This window comes from Macrotis lagotis, chromosome 8 (assembly GCF_037893015.1).
Source record: "Macrotis lagotis isolate mMagLag1 chromosome 8, bilby.v1.9.chrom.fasta, whole genome shotgun sequence".
Classification (NCBI taxonomy): Eukaryota; Metazoa; Chordata; class Mammalia; order Peramelemorphia; family Peramelidae; genus Macrotis; species Macrotis lagotis.
Window position 1 is genome coordinate 64,701,161 of NC_133665.1, and position 15,488 is coordinate 64,716,648.

At 39.2% G+C, this 15,488-nt stretch overlaps 1 long non-coding RNA gene across 1 annotated transcript in view; it reads right to left on the bottom strand.

Annotated features, from left to right (window-relative positions):
* Positions 1-11,005, bottom strand: part of LOC141494982 (uncharacterized) — a 73,963-nt gene extending 62,958 nt beyond the window's left edge. Inside the window, exon 1 of the long non-coding RNA XR_012470608.1 lies at positions 10,977-11,005. This is a non-coding gene — a long non-coding RNA (uncharacterized LOC141494982). The remainder of the gene's footprint in view (positions 1-10,976) is intronic.
* Between the last annotated feature and the right edge of the window lie 4,483 nt (positions 11,006-15,488).

Below are 15,488 nucleotides of genomic sequence, written 5' to 3' on the forward strand. Positions count from 1 at the left end.
TCTCTCTCTCTCTCTGCAAGATAGACTCAGTGCCCAGGCTCAAAAATATGTCTCTTTGGAATTTTAGAGAAGCATTCCTAAGAAAAAGTTCACCTGGCCCTCCACCTCTCCCCTAGTTCTGTTTGATATTGAATGTACTTTGGTATTGTAATGCATTAAAACTAAACTTAGAGTCAGAAGACCTGAGTTTGAATCCTAGCTTTGTGACTATGGTCAAGTTACAAAATGAGGGATTATAGACAATTATTATTATTAGGTCAAGTACTTATGCCACTGACATATCTCCAGGGCCTGGATATTAAAATCTCCTAAATTGGGAAATTATTACTGGATATGATGACTGGTATCTGACTAGTATATGAATGAGTGAAAAATCATGTATTACAAGCTTGCTATGAGATATAAACATGAAAATATGACAGTATCTGCTTTTAAGGATACTTACATTCTATTAAGGAGAGATTATACATATAGTTAGGTGGTGACCAGGAAAGGATATTTTGGTCTAGAAAGTCTCAATGATGGTGACTGGAACCATAAGGATGCAAATTTGGATGCTGGGACTTGGCAGGGATTGCAACTGATAGAATCTGCTCTGGTTGTGGAACAGTGATGAGTGGAAAATGGCATTTGAAGTTGAATAGGATTTATTTGGATACCAGTTTATGTCATTTAGCATCTGTAATGCCTAAGGGTATTTCAGAAGTTGATAGGCTCCTCAGGATCTATTGGGTCATGTGGTAGCATCATATAGTTCAAGACTCTACCCAATATCCTAAATTAGTCTGGGCTGACCTCTACTTCTTTCACCAGCACTGTTTGCCAGTCTACAGAGGGTCAAAGAGGGAATCACCAGAGATCTAATTTCTAGAAGGCTCTAGAAAATATAAGTGGAGCATACAGGGTGGAGACAATATTATAGTGAAGGACTCCACACTGGCAGGAGCACCAAGCAGTCCATTTGCAGAATGCAGAATGTTTATGATGCTTCATCCTTGCATTTTTCACTCTCATAATCCTGCTAAAACATCCAAAATTATTCCAAGATGTAGTATCTATACCCAATAAAATAATAATAGTAATAATAATAATAATAATTCATATCTATACAGTACTTTAAGGTTTATATAAATTTTCCTTACAATACTTGATGGCAAATATTGTAAACATTATTATCTTCTTCTTACAAATGAGGAAACTGAGGCTTCAGAGAGGACAAATTATTTACCTAGGAATACCTAACTAGTAAGTGTCAGAGCCAGGATCTAAGCCAAAGTTTTTCCCGCTGCTAAGTCCAGGGTTCTTTCCCATATGGCTCCCTTCCCCTCAATTGATTGAATAAAACAATACTTTACCTTGGCACTTTTTTACCCAGTATTTCGTAAACCTACCAGGAGAGCACCTCTTAACCACTCTATTTAAACAGGTTCCAAATTGGGCTCTCTGTCCAGTCCCTTCCCTTCCCAATGTACACAGCTGCCAAAGTGACTTTCCTACGGTTGACATCTACCATGTCATTCCCCTGCTCAATAAATTCTAGTGTCTCATTATTATCTCTAGCACAAATACAAATTCCTCTGCTTGGCATTTTAGAGCCTTTTACAACTGACTTCAAATATCTTTCAAACCTTATTATCTATTACCTCCCTTCAGGCACTTTTCCATCCAGTTAAACTGGACTTCCTGCTATTCTTCACATATAATAATGAATTTCTCACCTCTGTGACTTTGTCTAGGTTGCCCCCTCTTTCCAATATACACTTCCTCTTCAACACTGCCTGTTAGAATCCCACATTTCTTTCCAGCACTTTTTTTTTAGGTTTTTGCAAGGTAATGGGATTAAGTGGCTTGCCCAAGGCCACAGGGCTAGGTAATTATTAAGTGTCTGAGACCAGATTTGAACTCAGGTACTCCTGACTCCAGGGCTGGTGCTCTATCCATTGCACCACCTAGCCACCCCTTTTCCAAGGCTTTTGAAGGCCTTTTGAAACCCTTGGTTATTAGTACATTCCCTGAAAGTACTTAGTGTATTTATTTTGTATACACACAGAGAGTCTCAACTCTTACTTTTTGTGTACCTAATGATAGCTTACACTTACATAATGCTTTAAGTTTACAAAGCTTTTAAATATTGTCTCATTTTGTCCTCACAGAAACCTTTGGAAGTAGGTATGATTAATATTCCCTTTATACACCCAAAGAAATTAAGAGTGAGTGACTTGCCAGGGTTACAGGGCTAGTAGTTAGCTAAGATCAGATTTAAACAGAGGTCTTCTTGGCTACAGAAGCAATACTGTAATCTGCTGTGTCACCTATATCATGCCCAGCTCTAAAATAGAATATAAGTTCATTGATAGAAGGGACCATTTCATTTTTTAGTATACTTGGTGTCTGGAATAAGACTATGACTGATCAGATCAATATGAGCTCAGAATGCTGTACCACTGGGTGGGCATGAATAGTCCATGTGAGGACCGGGATGTTTATTCTAAACTTACACATCTCATGTTTCCTTTGAGCTGCTTCCATTCTGCCTTGCTCACAGAACTCAACACTTTTTCTCAAGATGCCATTCTGGGCAGCTCTGTACCAATGCCTCCCATGCTGCACAATTGATTCCAAAGTTCCTAAGGGAGACCTTCAGGGTGTCCCTGTATCACTGCTTCTGATCTTCCATTGAGCCCTTGCCCTGTGTGAGTTCTCCTTAAAATAGTCTTTTTGGCAGGCATACATCTGGCATTCAAACAATGGGGCCAACCCATTGCAGTTGCATTCTATATAGTAACGTTTGAGTGCTTGGCAATTTAGCTCTAGAACATACTTCATTGTCTGGCATCTTCTGCCAGGTTAGCTTCAGAATCCTCCTAAGACAATTTAAATGGAAGCAATTCAGTTTCCTGGTATGGTGCTGGTAGACTGTCCAGGTTTCATAGCAATTGCTAAAAAAATGTTTGTTGATTGACTTATGAACAGTTTAAAATAGAGATTGATGTATCCAGTGATGTGCTGGACATTTTCACATGCTAGCTTGGCCTCCCCACCATTACAGATATGTTTTACTAAATGATGACCTCCATGGAAAAGAAGAACACTATCTGAGGATGAAAAGCTATTTGCAGTTAAAGGCACATTTGAACTATGGGAACACTGATACTTATAAAAAATTCAGAAAACCTTTAGTTTCAAACATCAACAGATACTCTAAGAAAAGGGTGTGTTTTCCCTTTATTTTTAGATTTAAATTACCAGCTACTTTATTCTGGGACCCCATAATCGGAGGGCAGATGCAGTGTTCCAGTAAAACAGCATTCAGCCATAATAAACTTGCATAAATCTGCATCTCAACCTGCACTTTGCCTTAACTGAATCTACTAGATCTAATCCCTTAGCAGCAGGTGCCAGATGCCTTCCCCAGGTTCAGATATGTTTGTCCTGTGTTTGAAGATGGATCAGGTTCTCAGAGTTGCTTACATTTCCTCTCTTGTATGTACATTGTTCACCAGAAAGTCAGTGGCCATTTAAAACCTCATACATGTTGCTGCAAATTTTAATGGTCACCCTTGAGGACTGTGGTCCTGCTTTCAGGATGTCTGTGAGGATGCCAGCAATATCATCGCAAACTTTAAATTCTTTAAACTCACCATGGGTCTGCCCTGTGGAAATGACTCAGTTCCTCCCCTGAGTTGTATCACCTCTTACTGCTGAAGCCCCCTGCCCACTCCCAAAAGAAATTCTCCATCTCTGTAGTCCCTCCCTCCAATGTCACTGCTGATATGGTCCCTAGTTTTTCAAACTTCTGGGCTGCTCTACTCATGGTTCAGGAAGTATAGATTACTCTTTCCACAGCATGCAACCTCCAGCCAGTTAGTCAATGAGTGGCTAAGTGCATACTGTGTGCCAGTCACTATGCTGAGCACTGGGGGGGGGGGTGTTACATTCTAATGAGGGAGACAACTTTAACCTTTTTATGACAAGATGCACACAAGATATAAACAGAGAAGATTGGAAATCAGTCTGAGAGGGGGAGGCATCAGTAACTTCAGGGGGAAGAGGTTTGAGAAAGGTCTGCTGCAGAAGATGGGACCACAACTGAGTCTTGAAGGAAACCTAGAAAACTCAGAAGTGAAAGTAAAGAAACAGAATTTCCCAAACATGGGGGACAAGCAGCACAAAGATAGATATTGGAGATGGAAAGTCACATTTTAAAAATTGCAAATATGGTTATGTTGTCATATCATAGAATTCATAGAGGGTAGTAAAGTGTGAAAAGATAGGGAGGGGACTAGGAAAAGCAGGAAAACTATTATAAGATATGGAAAAGGGGTGGCTAAGTGGCATAGTAGATAGAGCACCATCCCTGGAATCTGGAAGACTTCAGTTCAAATCCAGCCTCACACACTTAAAACTTACTTAGCCTTGTGACCTTGAGCAAGTCACTTAATCCTACTGCCTTGCAGAAATCCCCCCCAAAAGATACAGAAGCATATTTTTATACATAAATATAATATTTACATAAATTATACATAAATAAACATATGTGTGTACCTGTATGCAAGCACGTGTATATTGTGTGTGTATATATATACATGTGTGTGAATGTAATTCATGTATATACACACATTCAAATTCCTGAAGCCTCCAATAAAGACAAAATGATTTCATATTTCCCATCTCAGAGAAAGTCAAAGAGGACATCTTCATTCCTGGTCAGCAGTGTATATAATTCAGTGAACTATGCTTGGTCTCCCCATTCAGCTGAGAAAGAGAAACCTTCTCTTTCCCTTTCATGAGCAAGTCTGAATTAAATAGCCATGACCTACCACTAAATGCATAATGGTGAGTATTTTCAAGGGATCCAAACCCTTTTTTTGTAGAAATAGCTGGAGATGAGTCAGTTTCTGGGAGAGATTTAAAAAAATCATGCTTGCTGGGGATCAGTGATTCTCTGCATTTTAAAAAGCCACCATTTGATGGCAAATGATGTTTCCCCCCTCCTTCTGTTACCTTTGCTTCTAATGTGCCATTTTCACCCATGTGGGACCATTACCTCTAGCCTCCTCTTTATGAACAACAAAGTTCCTGCTAATAAGACTATGACAGTTTCATTATCTTTGAGTCATGTTATTAAGAAAGCCAATGTGCAAGTCCATGAGTCAAAAGTCCAGAGGAGGGAACAGGTCACCCTGGAAGCCTTGGAGGCAGGAAGGACAACTGGGAGTTCTTCAGTGACCTGAGATTGTTCTGAAGTGGAACACAGACTAACCTAAGAATTAGAGAAATTGGGGGTGGCTAGGTGGCACAGTAGATAGAGCACCAACCATGGAGTCAGGAGTCCCTGAGTTCAAATCTGGCCTCAGACACTTAATAATTACCTAGCTGTGTGGCCTTGGGCAATCCACTTAACCCCATTTGCCTTGCAAAAAAACCTAAACAAAAATAAAGAATTAGAGAAATTGGGTCCAGATCCCAGCTCTGACACTAAACTACTGGTAGCCTGAGTTTCTCATCTGCATGCCATAGTCTTCCCTGCTCTGACCAAATTTCTCTTTGCCTTGCCTGGAAAATGAGTGGGTTTGAATTTAATGATCTCTATGATCCCCTCTAACACTGAATCTGCAATCCTATGATCATACATGCTTGGGACTGTAGAAAGATCATGGACTCTTCCTACCTCCCTCATTTAGCATCCATGTGAATTGGGATGAGTGATTTAACCTTTCTGACATAAGTGTTTCAGTCCAAACCTATGCTCTTAGGATGATCATCATATATGCTTTGCTCAGACAGATATATCCATCCCTCCCCTAGAGATGTTTTTTCCTGCAATTTTGAAATCTCAGCTTTGTCACATTGCTGTTGCTGTTATGTTGTGACCAGTTCTTCATGACCCCATTTGGGATTTTTTTTGGCAAAGATATTGGAGTGGTATGCCATTTCTTTCTCTAGTTCATTTTATAAATGAGGAAACAGAGTCAAACAGGGTTAAGTGACCTGCCCAGGTCAGTATATATCTGAGACCAGACCTGAACTGATTCCAGACCCAGTACACCATCCACTGTGGCACCCAACTCCTCCATCACCTGCCACTCTAAAGTCACCATACCTAACTGGGTTAAGAAGACATTTCATATTTTAAAAAAAAAGAATCAGATAGTATGCTGGTGTGGAGTCAGAAAGACCTGACTTCAAATTTAGCCTCAGACACTTGAGATATAGTAGTTGTGTGACCTTGGACAAATCATTTAACCCCACTGCCTTCTAAACCCTACCCCAAAGAAGAATTAGAAGACTGTGTCAACTTTAACCTCAATATAAATAACAATTTAGTACAGCTGTGATAATCAACAAAAGGTTATAAATACAAATCTACTGTCTAGAAGGAGGCAAATAAAAACCCACCACCCTCCATTCTTATTAGATTATATATAGTCAAATTCTGATTGCCTCCTTTTAAGAGGAATATTCAGAGAAGAGCAATCAGAAGGAGAAAAGTTTTGGATTCGTGTCATGTGAGAATTATTTGAAGGAACTAGAAATGTTTAAACTTAAAGAGAAGACAAAAGGAGAAATGTTGCTTTTGTCTTTAACTATTCTAAGTAACATCATATGGAAGGATAAATAGATATACTATGTTGCTTCAGAGGCTGAACTATAACCAATGGATGAAAGTTATAGAGAGGCAGGGGGGAGAGTTAATATTCAAAAGAATTCCTTATCTTTTGAGGTATTGCAAAGTGAGTCTGAAAGAAGTAAATTTTCTGTTTCTAGAAATATTCAAGCAGGATGGTATTACCAACTTTCAGGGATGCTATAGAAGAAATTTTCTAACAAAATAGAAAGTTGCACAAGATGCCCTCTTATGGTCCTGTGATTCTGTGCCAGGGTCCTAAGCTGACACCTGTCCTATCTGGTTCTATTACTGCTATTCCTGTAGCATCTGGGCAGAATTGGCAATGGTACAACACCAGGGGAGCCAGCAAGGCCACCCTCATTAGCCTTCCAGAAAGAGCCTGCCTTCCATGTTGCTGACTGTCTCTATAATCTGCCAAAACAACTTGTCAATAAAATAAATTCAGAGAAACCAATCAGTGCAACCATTTTCAGTGAGCATCAGAAACAGGCTCAGAGGAGTCAAGGATTTCTAAATTTTCTAATTCATTGTCTTGGCTTGGTGAAGATAGAACCTATGAGACCTAGAGAGGACGGGACCACTGTAGGTCCAAATGGAACAGTCCCTACCCAGTACCATTCTGCTTTTTCTGCTACTTTGCAGGTGTAGGAGGAAAAATATGATAAAACTAGGTAGTTAATGGCTATATCAAGTATGGGAAGGATAGTAGGAAGCACTGGGTGTGCGTTTTTTGGGGGGGAAAGGGAATAAGTTTGGGGGTAATTAGTTAAGGAAGGAAGTGCTATTTGATTCCTTCTTATTACAAATTAGTCTCTCTTTTAAAAAAATGACTGCCTAGGAAACAAAGAGGGGCATCCAGCACATGGACATCTGTCACTCACAGCCAGTCACATGCCATCGATTCGGCCAAATAACTTCATTTTCCAAATGCATAAGACCCTCTTGCATACAGACATCTGTCACCCAAATAGACATGGACCTGTAAGCCTGCCCAAACAACTTCTTCTTCCCCAGCTCAATGCACTGCTTTAGTGGGATGCATCTGTTTGAGTGGCAGGAAGGTCCAGTCAGAAAATATGACTTAAGCTACTGCAAGTAATCTGCTGTGTACATTTAATCATTGGTTAGCAATTTTAAAGCTGGCAAGGACCTTAGAATATAGCATGCTAGGACCAGAATGAATTTCTGGGAGAATATAGACTGTCAGAGCTAGAAAGGATCCTAGTTAGAGATCATCTAATCCAAACCTTCCAAGAGACAGGAAATTGTTTCCCCAAGGCTACACAGGGGGTTGCAAGGGTCAGTTTTGATTCTGATTCCCAGTCAAGGTCTTGTTCTATGACATCAGTGTCTCCTTGTACTTTGGGGAAGCAAGGGAGGAGGGCTAGGCAAAGAGAGAGGAGACAAAGATGATGAATGTTATACATGGGCCCCTATTTCTCTGTTAATGAAAACTCTTTCCTAGGAAAGGTGGTACAGCGGGGAATACTTATTATGTCTGTTCCTTCTGTCTGGGGTATCTTTCATAAAAAATGTTCTGATGGAAGGATTTGGCATCAAGACGTGTGTGAGGGCTCTTTTCTCCCCTAAAGGGAGAGCAGGGGATGAGTAAATTAAAAATAAAGATAAGAGCAAGAAGTAATGTAAGCGGAAATCACTTCCAAGAGTGGCGAGCAGCCTGTCAGCTACCTAATCATTCGACAGAGCCAGGGGCTGATGCAAGAAAAAGCCAATACGAACAGCAGTGGAGTGTGACGGAGAGTTGGATGATATTACTAGACAAAATTCCACAACCTGGCTTCTGGGACCCAAGTTCCCCAATAAGATTTAACCTGAGTACGATGGCGCAAGCAAATGATACCAAAATCGCAGAATCTCAGAGTTGGAAGGAACACCTGGGGTCACTTTTAATCCAGTTTGGACAGGAAGAAAAATAAACCTCTTTTTATCCCCAAGTTGCCATCTAGTTTCTTCCCAGACTTCCTCCAAAAGGTAAGCGGGTAGCTTTCCTGGAGCCCAGTCCACCTTTTGGACAGCTCTGATGATAGGAAAGTTTTTCTTTATAAAACTCCCTCCCTACCTGAACCCTTCCCCCATCAGCATCCTGGAAGGTTAGAAAGGAAGAAAAAAAGAACTGAATGGGACCAAAGAAATGGGCTTAACCTTCTTAGGACCATCTGCCCTCAATCCCTCTCCATTGACTATGTGTGGCAATGAATTTTTAGCATTGCCATTATGGCAACCAAGGGGCAGACACTCCGTTAAATATCTGCCTTCCTTCCTTCCCTTCTCTCCCATGGGCTTTGCTTTGTAATGGCAGATACAGCTGCTCAAAACTCTGGTACTGCATGGCTGATGTTCTTTAATGGGTCTGCCTTTGCTGTGAATTAATTTAGCTTCTTGTTGTGTATTTCTCCTAAAAGGATTTTACAGCAGCCTGCCCTGGAACAGCTCGAGCGAGGGGTGTGAATCCCAATTTCTGACAGTGCTGCCCTGCTAAAAGGTAGAAGTATCATGAATGAAAGGCCAACTGAAAGGGAATACTGCCTTATTGCAATCTTTATCCTGAACATTAAAGGATCATTGGACCTTGGAGATTGTCTCATCCAAATCCCTCATTCTACAGATGGTTAAACTGAGGTCTAAAGAAGGAAAAGGTCTTGCTGGACAACATCAGCAGTAAATAGGAAAGCAATTTCCTAGATGACTATAACATTTTTTCCTCAACAACATTACCTATGATTGGATTTTAGAACTGGGAAGATCCCAGATTCACAGAGTCAGAAGCATTTTAGCTGTAATTTAAGTCAGCGACCTTCCCCCATCTCATAAAAGAAGAAAACTGAGGCCCTGCTATTTAGTTTCCTAGCCCTGAGCTCCCTCCCACAGAACCCTGGATTCTGGAGTTTTTCTCAAATGCTCATCCTTCTTTGTTCTCGTCATAATTCCTGTTCCCATCTACCCACTCCTGTATATTGATGAGACTTGAACTGCCTGCTTCCCACTTCCACTCCAGTTTGAACTTCACCCTCTGCTCTTTTCACTTTATTTGCCTCTATTTGGGGAGGTAACATCCAGTTACCGGATTGAACTGCTGCTCCTAACTGTGGTGTAGGTACCCACAGCCCCTTTCCTGGCTAGAGATTTTCAATAGGACATGATACACAGTACTTCTCAGCCTCAGCTATCTCTTGGATGCTCATCATCTTTTAGTGTTGAAAACTAAAGAAAATATTAATTATATGCATTATATTCCCCTAGTAGAATGCGAGTTCCTTGAGGGTAAAGATTATTTTCCCCTACTTGTATTAGTATAGTGTTTAACACATAGCAAATCATTTTTTAAAATGTTTTCACTCATTCATTAATTCTTTCATTCATTAAATGTCACAAAATAAGAACAAATGTCTTTGTTGAGGTTAGATTTTGAAAAATAACAAATAAAAATAATTTAATTTTTTTTAACAAAAAGAAGTTGCCATAATTGGCAAGAAACCAATTCTTTAGAAGATGTCGCCTAATCTCTTAAGAATGGAAGTGTCTTAAATACCTTAGCAAAATTTTAAAAAATTAGTATATTTGAGCAGATACAGCATTTGTTGGGTCAGAATTTTCCAGAATGTCTTGGAACATTCTGTAGATGTGCAAGTTTAAAAGAGAGTGACAGACACAGATACAGAGAGAGAGAGAGAGAGAGAGAGAGAGAGAGAGAGAGAGAGAGAGAAACAGATAGAGACACAGAGGCAGAGACAGAGTCAGAGAGAGAGAGAGAGAGAGAGAGAGAGAGAGAGAGAGAGAGAGAGAGAGAGAGAGAGAGAGAGAGTTCAGTTAATGGTTATCTAAAGGTCAGTTAGATTAGATTGACCTCAAGAGCTAGACATCATCCTGGAAGAGGGAGAATGAAACTTGCAATGGCTGGGGGGGGGGGGGGTTCCAGATATGAAAATTATGTTTGCTTGCTTCAAGCTTCATGAAACACTTTTAAAATGGAAGTATTCAAGCAAAGTTGGCTTCTACTGCAATTCTGGTCCCTAATACTTTAGCACAGGACATTATAATACAGAAGCTAACATTTATCTAGGATGCTGAGGTTTACAAAGGATTGTGTGTGTATATATTTATAATTATACACACATGCACATATATGTGTATGTATGTGTATAAGTATGTATGCTTATGTATATGCATTTGATTCTCACAACAATCTGTTCCCATTTTACAGAGGTGAGAACGGAGGATATAAAGGTTAAATGATGTACCCAGGATCACACAGCTAATAAGTGCTTGGTGTAAGATTTGAACTCATATCTTCCTGACTCCAAATCAAACACCCTGTACCACCTACCTGTTACTAAGCTGAAGTGAATCTTCACACTAGATTGTGAGTCTTGCTTCTTTTGCATTCCCATCACATACTCAATGCACTGGAGAAGTTCAGCCTATGTAGGACTTGTGGTTGAATCTCACCCTCTGCCAAGTTCTTAGCTCAATATATTGCACACAGTAGGTGCTTAATAAATGACTGTTGAACTGACAGCTTGAAATATCAAGTGTCTGTGAAGTATCCTGTCCCTGGTGTTTGCATAAAGGCTGTCTATGTGATAGCAGAGATGGAGGGGGAGAGTTTTGTTACATAGACATCTGCTCACTGGAAACTTAGCCAAAGGCAGCAACGACCACATACCATTTCATCCAAGAGGAGTGTTGGCCATTTGGTGTCTCTGAAGTACTTTCACTTGGACATGGTTGCTAGCAAATCCAATAGTTGCTCAAGTCAAGGAACTAATTGATCGTTGTTTGGTCATTAGCATTATTTACTTCTACAAAACAGCCTGGAGCTGATTCCCCACCCTATACTTTCTTCCTGTTCTGAGGGCCGATTTTAAAGTCTTTTTTCTTTCATGATGAACTTAATAAAAAAAGGGATACATTTAGACCATTTTACCTAAAAGAAAAAGCCCCTCGATGACATATTATATTTTTCAGATTCAAGGGCTGTAGGATTCTCTTCTTGGAGCAGTTTGAAAACAGCTTTGAAGTGTTTTTCCTCTCCAATAATAATATATTAACTATAGTCACATAGCCACAAGACTTTTGCATTTAGTATATTTATGGAAATAGTGCACTTATTAGGCAGAACTCATTTTACCTATCTGCCTTATTAGCACCCTTAAATCACCATTACAAATTCATTTGTAAATTGTGAATAAATTTGTAAAAAATATATGTGTGTATGTGTATTTGTAAATATATATACATATATGTATATATATATACATATATAGATATAGTCCCTCCCAGCTCTAATATTCTATATTCCGTGACCGTTTATAGTTCAAACATTCTGTATGTTTTCCAAGATCCCTCCCAGTTTTTATATTTTAAGTTCTATATACTAAGGACCCTTTGAGTTCTTACATTCATTACCTATGTTCTGTCTCTTTGTAACAATAAGAGAAGAGTTAGACTGGGGAGTAGGTTGGAGAACATATAGTATAATCTCTTCCTTTTCCTGAGATCCAGAGGTGTGAAGTGACATGATCTAAGTCCCAGATCAAGATTTAAGAGTTAATATTTAAATCCAAGTCCTCTGACTCCAAATACAACATTGGTTGCTATGTCTTCTATGTCCTCTATTTTAAGGTTTTCACCATCCTTAATATTCATGCTCTATACTGTAAGATCTCTTGTAACTGTGACATTTTGTATTGTGTTTCCTGGGGTCCCTGCCAGCTTTAACACTCCTTAACTAATGGATAGTGTATTTATCCTTTAGATTATCCTCACAGGAGGCAAGGTCATATTAATGGTAGCTATAATTCTAGAGCATGTATTTAACTGAATTCACTGAAGAGTATTCCCTGAATTTGGGATGGGGGGGGCAGAGGAATGGAGGATTTAGGTACTTAGTAAGATCTAAAAATAGAGTCAGAGAGGCTAGAAAGAACTTGAAAAAGATACATGCTTTTGTAAGGTTCTAATATTTAGATAATGGTATTTCCCTTAAGGGGTACAAGATCAAAATTTAATTAAGGATGTTGGGTACTGGTTAGTTCTCTGGCTGTGTTAATGATGAGAGGGAAAGATGGAGATTGAGTCTCAGGTTCTAGATTCTGTCTTGGTAATTTCAGCATACCTATCAATTCTTCAATGATCTATAATTTCATTGTTTTATATATTCTCACTATTACTGGAAATTGCATCTCATCTATAAATTAGTTGATGGTCTATGAGAAATTCTGTAGCCCAAGAAATGAATCACTTTTCAAGTCAAGTTAAGGGTGAGACTTTCCAAATCTAGGTAAATTGGTTGACAGCAGGTATCTATCTATTCCATCACCATTTACATATTTGAAGCCTTTGCAACTTTATAGGCCCTTTAAATCAATCTATCAATAAGTGTCTCCTCTGTGCCAACTTGTACTTTACTAGTCTACCCCCACAGAAAGACATTGGAGGAAGATTTTTGGGGGGAAACTATACTTTCTATAAATTGAACATTCTGCCTATCTATGCCCTTTCTCATTATGAATCACCTGCCTCATTGAATGGAGGAACTCACATTGATGAGATCACAGATACATTGTACATTTGTACACAGATACATTGTACATTTATATAGATACATTTGTATCTAGTCATTACTGACTGAAATGGTATCAAAATCCAACTTAGATGCATTGCACCTGAGCACTTGAAATGTGGGAAGTAGGAGGGGAATGGAGTTGTAAGCAAACACATGGTCTTCAGGAAATTAAACAAATCATCACTCTTCAAAGCGCAAGGAGACTCCCTCTGTGTTCTCTTGATCATGCTCCATGATGTTCCACTCCTACACTTGACTTTGAATTCATTACTGCTGAAATTTCACTATTCATTTCTGCTTTGCTCCCAGATGTGTTATCTTATGGATCCTTAGATTATTTTATTAGTTACTGGGATTCTGCTCCTTGAAATGGGGCATTACCTTATATTCACTTTCTACAGCTCTCTCTCTCTCTCTCTCTCTCTCTCTCTCTCTCTCTCTCTCTCTCTCTCTCTCTCTCTCTCTCTCTCCTTCCCCATCCCCCAGGATCCCACATTCTCTGACACAGTTATATCCAGAAAAGTTTTAGAAGGTATTGTTAGGGGCAGCTGGATGGCACAGTGGATAAAGCACTGGCCCTGGAGTCAGGAGTACCTGGGTTCAAATCCGGTCTCAGACACTTAATAATTACTTAGCTGTATGGCCTTGGGCAAGCCGCTTAACCCCATTTGCCTTGCCAAAACCTAAAAAAAACCATACCAAACAGACAGTATTGTTAAGGATTCATTTTTTGGTAATCTTGTAATACAGAATCATCATTTCTCAATATTTTGGTATCCTCCTTGATTAAGATCTTATTCACTATCCAATTCACAATAATTTTCCAACAGACACATGCCACACAGTCCAATAATTACAAACACAAAAGGAGGGGGAAGCTAGGTGGTGCATTGGATAGAGCACCTGCCCTGGAGTCAGGAGGACCTGAGTTCAAATTCAACCTCAGACACTTAATAATTATCTATGTGATGTTGGGCAAGTCACTTAACCCTATTGCCTCACAAAAAAAATTTTAAAAAAACACATAGGGAGAGTCATCCAGCTAACATGACTCCAAGAATAGTATCACACATACATACATACATACATGCATACATAATGAGATTTTACCTATTTTTCTTCTTTCTTCCTTTCTTTCTTTCTCAACCCACTCAGCTCTATAGTCATAATTGGATGAAGTTCCTCCATCCAATGAGGCAGGTGATTGATACTGAGATGTATGCCAAACATACAATATATAGAAAGTATAAAAACCTCTTCCAATGTCTTATTGTGGCATGTAGATAATCCTGGAATCTCAAAAGTTAGGTCAGTTGGGTACAAGTTGGCACATAGTAGACACTTAATAAATACTATTGATTAATTGATTGAAAGGGCCTGCAAAGTAGCGGAGGCTTTGAATGTATAAATGATGATGGGATATGTGTGTGCTGCCTACCAGTGATGGGATATGTGTGTGCTGCCTACCAGTCTATCTAGATTCAAAAGTCTCGATATTAGCTTAACTTCCAAAGTGGCTCATTTTGGGGGCTGCAGGAATTTTGGTAGACTATCAACTAATTTATAAATGAGATGCAATTTTCAGATTAGGGGATATCAAACTAAAGACCTAGGCTCTTCCCTTCTTTTATATGCTGTCTCCATGTTTCCCAAGAATTTAGGGTATGAGTTAAATAGTTTAGCTTCCCTGAATCTCTTTATTGTGATGATGCTGGTCAGTCATTTATAAATGCCCATCAGAAAGGCAGAATGGTCATGGATAGAACAGTCATCTAGTTCTAACCTCTCATTTTACAGATGAAGAAATTGAGGCTCATAGACATTGTTAGGCTATCTCACATATCATATAGTTATTAAGTGGCAGAGCCAAGATTCAAAACTAGGTCATTTGATCATAAATCCAATATTATACAATATCTCAATGCTTCATGCTAAATGAAAAGATATCACACCACTGATATCCTAGCCTTTGCTTTTTTATATATTCTACACCAAAGAACTCGGGCAGCTTAAAACACAACCTAATACATAAGACTTTTCTCAGAATCTAATATGTAGTCAAGAAAAATATGCCTTAATCTCTTGACTCTAGGAAAACACCCTGGACCCAAGGAAAGAATTCGTAGGGAGAGGCTGGTGTAGCAAATTCTTAAATTCTGGTGTAGTGCTAGAATGGATAAAGGACTATACTTTTCCCCTTTAGGGTTATAATAATTCTTTTGGTAACAGAATCAAGAGCCATAGGCCAAAATAAAAGGGTAACTATCTGAG